The sequence below is a fragment of the Jaculus jaculus genome, chromosome 5, assembly GCF_020740685.1.
Source record: "Jaculus jaculus isolate mJacJac1 chromosome 5, mJacJac1.mat.Y.cur, whole genome shotgun sequence".
Taxonomy (NCBI): Eukaryota; Metazoa; Chordata; class Mammalia; order Rodentia; family Dipodidae; genus Jaculus; species Jaculus jaculus.
The window spans coordinates 163,992,678-163,999,632 of record NC_059106.1 but is presented as its reverse complement, the minus strand read 5'-3'; positions in this window follow the sequence as shown (position 1 = coordinate 163,999,632).

Below are 6,955 nucleotides of genomic sequence, written 5' to 3'. Positions count from 1 at the left end.
CACATCCATTCCCAGCTGATATCATGTCTCCTGCACCATTGAGTTAGTTCAGGGTCATAAAGCAAATCACACTGACATACTTAAGGAGAAGGAATGGGGACTGGGGAAAAGAAACTAACTCATAAAAAATTTCTACCAAAAAATATATAAGACATGGGGACTGGAGAGAAATGGCTTAGTGGTTAAAGCGCTTGCCTGCAAAGAGAGAGAACCCAGGTTTGATTCCCCAGGACCCACATAAATCAGATGCACAGGTGGTATATGCGTCTGGAGTTCATTTGCAGTGGCTGGATGACCTGACATGGCATACTCATATTCTCTCTCTCTCATTCTCTCTCTCTCTCTCTCTTTCAAATAACTAAATAATAAAAATTATATATATATATATATGACAGCATTTATAGCTTGAGCTTCCAACAGAAACTATTGTTAGCACCCTAAAGGAAGTGTGTTTAAAATTGTCAGTAGTCATTAATGCCATGTTGCCATATGTTCTCATTTATTTCTTATTTATTAGACTTAATGAAAGTAATAAGAGCAAATGCTTATTTCTCAAATGTTTTATATATATATATATATTTTTTAATGAGCAGATTACACCGAGTAACACCTCAGAAAATGGAGAAAACAACCCAGCCAATGGTCGGAGGTGTGTCCGGGTAACACACGTTACACCCGACGGCTTGTCCAAGTTTCTTCGAATGTAGCATTTCCTCCATACTCTCTCTTCTGCTTGTCTTTTAGTGATGCTCAACTTATACCCAGTTGAGGAGGGGACACAAGAGTGGAGGGTGGCCGCCACTGGCTCTGCCCGTCATAGTCATTGAGCATGTTAGGTTGACAGCCACTGCTGAAGCCACTCCCGACGAGGAATGCAGGACCCTGAGACTGCCTTTGAGGGGTGAAAGCTTCCCTCAGCATGGGCTGTGGCCTGACACCATTCTAAGAGGTCTACTGTGTCTCTAGGCTATGCCTCTCCTTGTGACTCCTTTCACTATAGGTGTGCACTCTAAAAAGGGCAGAATGTGTGCAAGGCCACCCCTCAGTAGCCCAATCTTGCCTCCTAGCCTCCTTCCTGCAAACCTTGCTGTTTGAGTTTTTACTTTCCTTTGTGAGCAGTTGAACATTTGCCCTTGAATCACTTTGCGTGTCCTCCCCACTCTCTCCTCGGGTTTATTTTACACTCTGTGATTTCTGGCTGGATTCCACAGATGCTTTTGTCTCTCAACAAAGTCCAATTCTTGTCAATCAAAAGCCCTTTGGTTTTTAGACTGTTATCTTTACAGTGGATTTCAAGAGCCTGTTTGGAAACTCAAAAGTCAAGAATTTGGTCTTTGTTCTAGATATCAGCCCTTCCTTTGAGAGGCAAGACAAAAGGCTGCTTGCAAACTAGGGAGAAGGTAGGAGAGAGGGAAGAAAAAAATGGCAAGATGATTCTCTGGCCTTCGTGGCTATGCATAACAGCGATGTGGTCTCCCAAAAGATATATTGAAATTCTAACTACAGTATGTGGGATGTGGCTTTATGTGGAAATAAGGTCTTCAGAGATGCAGTTAAATTAAGATGAGGTCATACACCATTAGCTTGGAACTAAATTCAATAAAACTAATGTCTTCATAAGAAGAGAGGAGACAGAGTCATGATGGATGGAGACAGAGATTGGAGTGAAGCATCTACAAGTCATGGAGGGTCAAGGACTGTTGGCCATGCTAGAAGCTAGGAAGAGGCAAGGACAGATCATCTCCCTTAGGATGTCAGGGGGAGCCTAGTTCTTTCCACACCTTGATTTTAGACTTCTAGTCTCCAAGACAAAAGCCAGTTGGTTCAAGGCCTACAGTTGGGATAACTGGATATCAGTACCCAAAGAGATGAAGAGCATTTAGTGCTACCATGAAGTCACAGCCCCACAGCACCTCCCCTCTCCCACCAGGCTCCAAATCAGAGTTTTAATGATTCATGTTTTAGAGGCAAGTTAGAGAATGGACAGCCAAACATCTTGGTTTAAGCAAGAGAGGAAGTCCATTGGTTTAACCATAGTCTTGGAATACATCTTATCAGCTTCAAGAATGGCAGGATCTATGGGCTTCCAATTACTATTACCTGCACATCTCCATCTTTTCTCCTTATCTTCCCTTCATCGTTCAGGGGTCAACTCATCTATTTGGTCTTCTTGTAACAGATAAATTTGGGGTTGTGAGGTGCTTCCTGGAGCCCTAAGCCCTGAGTTCATGTCTACAAACTAACCAAAGAATTGGCAGTTCCACACTTTAGTCAGATAGCACAGGGAAAAAGGCTGAAGATGGGAAGGGAAGATGGGAAGAAGGAAGATCATGGAGCCCAAGGGGCCTGCCACGGACTGACTCTCGGGGAGATCAGGACCGAGGGAGAACAAGGGCGAAGGCTCAAGGAGAACTCGGGATTCGGCGAGGAAATGACAGACAGACACACTCAAGTTGAATATGCTGCTGCAATTTACTGAAGGTTTCATGAAGATTTTATATAGATTGAACAGGGAAACTTAGCAAGCCAACAAGTGATCTCAGAAATCATTAATCTAAACAATCTTAAGTATTATTCTACTCTAAGCATACGTGCAGTGTTTATCAGGCAGGAAATGTACCCATTTTCTGAGAAGCATGTCTCGCACCATTGACCACAACATTATACGAACAGAATCTAGGGTAAAAGGTGTAAGGTGAATAACAGGTTACTTATTTCTTATACCCCAAGGACTGCATAAACACCAAGGCTTACGCTTCCTTGCTAAGCGTTCCCATAAATGGAAGAGAATGCCATAGCCTCCTTTTTTCTTCATAATTCACCCATCTATTACCGAATTCATCATATCCTCCCTCATAGGGGAGTGGAACTAAGTAGATTTCAGCTCTAGGAGTCCACCATCTGCCCTTGATCAAGTATTGAACATATCCCCCAGGAAGTTTCCTGGTGGGAATGCCTAAGTTTTGTAACTCCTTTTCTGCAGAACTGTCATGCTTCTTATGAACACTACCGATCAACATTTCTACTTTCATATTCTCAGGCTCAGTATCGTTCTCAAACATCATAAGCTGTTTTTACTTTACACCATCTAAAAACTGTTTTAGAGTTAATTTTTTATTTCTAGTAGAGTTATACATTTCCTCCATTGCCCTAATCATAGGAGGGGCACATTCAATACTCAGATTGTTTCTTGTACTCTGATTGCGTGCATGATTACTAATAAGTGTTGAATTAGCTGTTCTTAGACAAACAGCTAGAAGAAAGCAGGAGAGAAACAGAGCGCAGAACACAGCTCATTGGCACCGGCAATTAGGTCGTCGTGACTTCATGGGCAGCAGGAACCTTTACAGTAACTGACTGCCAAGGGGTCACCGGGGGCATCCCTCCGAGGAGTGCTGGCCCTCTGTCCTCAGCTCTCTTCCAGTGCAGAAGCATCTCTGCTTGCTACATAGGCGAGGTCGCCGTGGACGTAGCAGGGGCCCATGTACAAACATGGATCCAAAAAAGATTGAAAGTGAAGGCAGTAATAGAGAGTAACAAGTGCCTCTTCCCACCCCAACATCTATGCCAGGGTGAGAGAGAGAGAGCTTACCAGGGCAAGGACCCAAGAACTTTGCTGCCACAGTTCCAGAAAGAGAGAAAAAAAAAAAATGGGCTGGCTCTCCGTGGGTCAGGGAAGAACTAGAATTCATGCCAGCCCACCTGGATACACCTACGCCAGGTGTCCCAGCCAATGTTTCTGGGCTTAGAAGAGAAATCCAGCCACACCTGGGCAGGGTGTGGACTCTCTCTTTGAGATCTAAAAGGCTAAATTCTGTGGCTAAAGCAGGCGGGGCAAGCTGAGATAGTCAAGACCAGCAGGGACAGGTATGGAAAGGGCATGAAGTCCTAAGTCTCCCCTTGAAGGGTCATCCGGGTCTTGCCTAGTTAAGCTAACTGCCTACAGTGGAGCACCCCACATTCTGGTAGCTCATTTTCATTCCTTCTCTGTGATTGTTTTCCACTGATTTTCCTCCATTGTTCTCCATTTGGCCAATCTGTAAATCAATTAATAAAATGTGTGTGTGTGTGTGTGTGTGTGTGTGTGTGTGTGTGTGTACATGCACATATATACCTGGAGGACAGAAGACAACCTCAGATGTCATTCCTTAGGTATCATTCACTTTTTAATTGAGAGAGCTTTTTTCACTAATTAGGTTAGACTACCTGGCCAGTGAACCCCAGGAACCCTCCTGTCCCCACCTTCTATGTGCTTGGATGATAGGAATCGGCCACCCTGTCTAGCTTTATATGTGGGTTCGTGGGATCAAACCCAGGTTCTCATACTTGCATGGCAAGCACTTTGCCAACTGGGCTCTTTGCCCAGCGCTTCAATTAATAATGTTTTGTTTTGTTTTGTTTTTCCTGAAAGTTCATTTAGTCTGAAGTGATTCTGCATGCACAGTGGTTAAAATATTACATTATCAAGCCTGTCTCCCTGACAGCTGCTGCCTCTATGTTCTGGGGAGTGGTGTTTATTCTTTGTATGCCTCAATTGCCAACTTGTACAACAGGAATAATAAGATAGCAGCCGTTAGTCATTTGAGAGTTGTTGAACAGATATAAGTGCATGCAGTCCGATGTGTTACTATGTACAACTATATAACAGTCCCTGGCACACACAATGAGCACCATATGATTTCCCTCTGGACAGGAGTGGTCAAACTGAGAGCTCCAACACCCCCTTCAGGAGCTGGGAGACGGCTCAGTGGTCAGAGATGTGTGCTCCACAAGCCTGCCAACTGGAGTTTGGGTCCCTCACACTTAGGTAAAGCTGGGTGCACAATGGCATAATGTCTGTAACCCCAGTGCTCTATGGTATGAGCAGAGTCCAGAGAATCCTGACGTTCAAGGGTCAGCTAGTGTGGCCTTGTGAACAGCAAACCAGAGAGACCCCCGTGTCAAACAAGGTACAAGAAGAATGGCCCCCAAAGTTTTCCTCTGCTCTCCGCATGTCTGCACTGACATGTGCACACCCATACACGCAAATAATAATTTAGAAAAAGAAGACTTTGACGAGACTCATCCCCAGAAGATATGCCGGTGAAGCTCAGAGGGTGAGGTACCTTTTCTGAGTTCACTGCAGTAACAAGAAGGGAAGCTGAGAATCCAAAGGAGGTGCCCCATTTCCAAGTGCTGAGCCCTTTTGCACATTTGACTTTCTCCCTTCACCCTGGCTCTTTCTCTTCAACTAAAATGCTCAGAAATGCCTCATCTCCAAAATATCCCTGCACTGGAATGTCTCCTCCAGGCCCAAATGTTTCTATCCTGTCTCCTGGGCGTTTTGCTAGAATGTCACAGGAGTCAGTGGCTGACACTCATCTTTCCCACATTCCAGTCATTACTTACCTCCTTACCCATTACAGCCTTGTGTTCTGTCTGCCATTCTCTTCCCCATCCTCCCCCCAAAATAATTCTCTCACGGGTCATCAGCTATCTCTCAACTGTCACATCAAAAGATCTTTCTGAAGATCATGTGTCCCAACTGCTGCGTCCTTGTCCCTGATGCCCATCGACTCTTACAACACTGGCTCCCAGGGCTCTGCCCCTCACACTTCCTCCACCTGGGGTATGAATGGCGTTATGACATGTGTGCCCTCTATTGCCCTGCAAGTCGCGTGGCTTCTGCAGGTAGAATCACAGAATGCACTGCTCCAAAAATGGTCACCAGGTGTTGCAGTCAGGTTCGCATTGCTGGCAGAAATCACCTGACCAAGAGCAGCTTGTGGAGAAAAAAAGGTTTATTTTAGCTTACAGACTCAAGGGGAAGCTCCATGATGGCAGGGGAATACGATGGCATGAGCAGAGGGTGGACATCAGCCTCTGGCCAACATAACATGGACAATAGCAACAGGGGAGTGTGCCAAACACTGGCAAGGGGAAATTGGCTATAACACCCATAAGCCTGCCCCCAACAATACATTCCCTCCAGGAGGTGTTAACTCCCAAGTGTCTATCAGCTGGGAACCTAGCATTCAGAGCCCCTGAGTTTATGGGGGACACCTGCATCAAACCACCACATCAGGTCAATAGGAAAGAAAGAATGTATGTAAGGTTCTTCACATCCAAAGTCCTATCTTCTTCTAAGACGACGCCTAAGAAAAAAATGGAAAGCTTTGTAACGCGCTCATCTCTGCTTAGGGAAAGTCCTTTCCGAGGCCAGGAGAGGGGAGGAGGGAGAGGACAAGGATGGAATGCATGCAAGCCCTCTGATAAGGAACATACCCTACAGCAGGAAGGCCAGAAAAGCCTTGGGCGAATTCACAATCCAACCCTTTGCCACCTGGAGTCCCAGCCACCAAGACGAGCAAGAGCATTCACAGGAGGCTGAGGTGAAGGGCATAAGTTCTATTCACAAAGGTCCCCACTCCCAAAAGACTGACAAGAACCTGGGGGACTGTTCTCCTCAGCCAGGGTGAGCGGGCCAAGGGAGCACTGTGAAGGGTCCAGTGTCTTCAGACGCAGAGGAAGACCTGGTGTCAGCCTTCCTCAGATGCCTCCATGTCAGTCTCCTCTTGCTCAGATGGTGCCATAGTGGTCCTTGGAATGAGACGTGAGAGCGAGGGAACAGGAAGTTGCGTCCTCACTGCACGGATAGGACAATCCCATCCTGCTCCTTGTGGAAAACAGGTCTCCAGAGAGCACGCAGGTCACAGTTGCAGCATATCGAGGTGGGGGAACGGGGACATTACCACCCATCCTGTGGTGAGCACCCCCCTTGCCTCCTTCAGCTGGTTACGGATCTGTCATTCCTTGAGCTGGGCCACAGGAGTTGGAACCTGTGCAGGTGAAGACTGGCTCCAGTCAGCGAAACCGTGGGGTTGCTATGTGCACGTGTGTGTGGATTGCTCGGGGGATTTGGCGCTGAGCAGTGTGGGAGCTGGCGATCTTTGTGTCTGGTACTGGTGACGCAGGT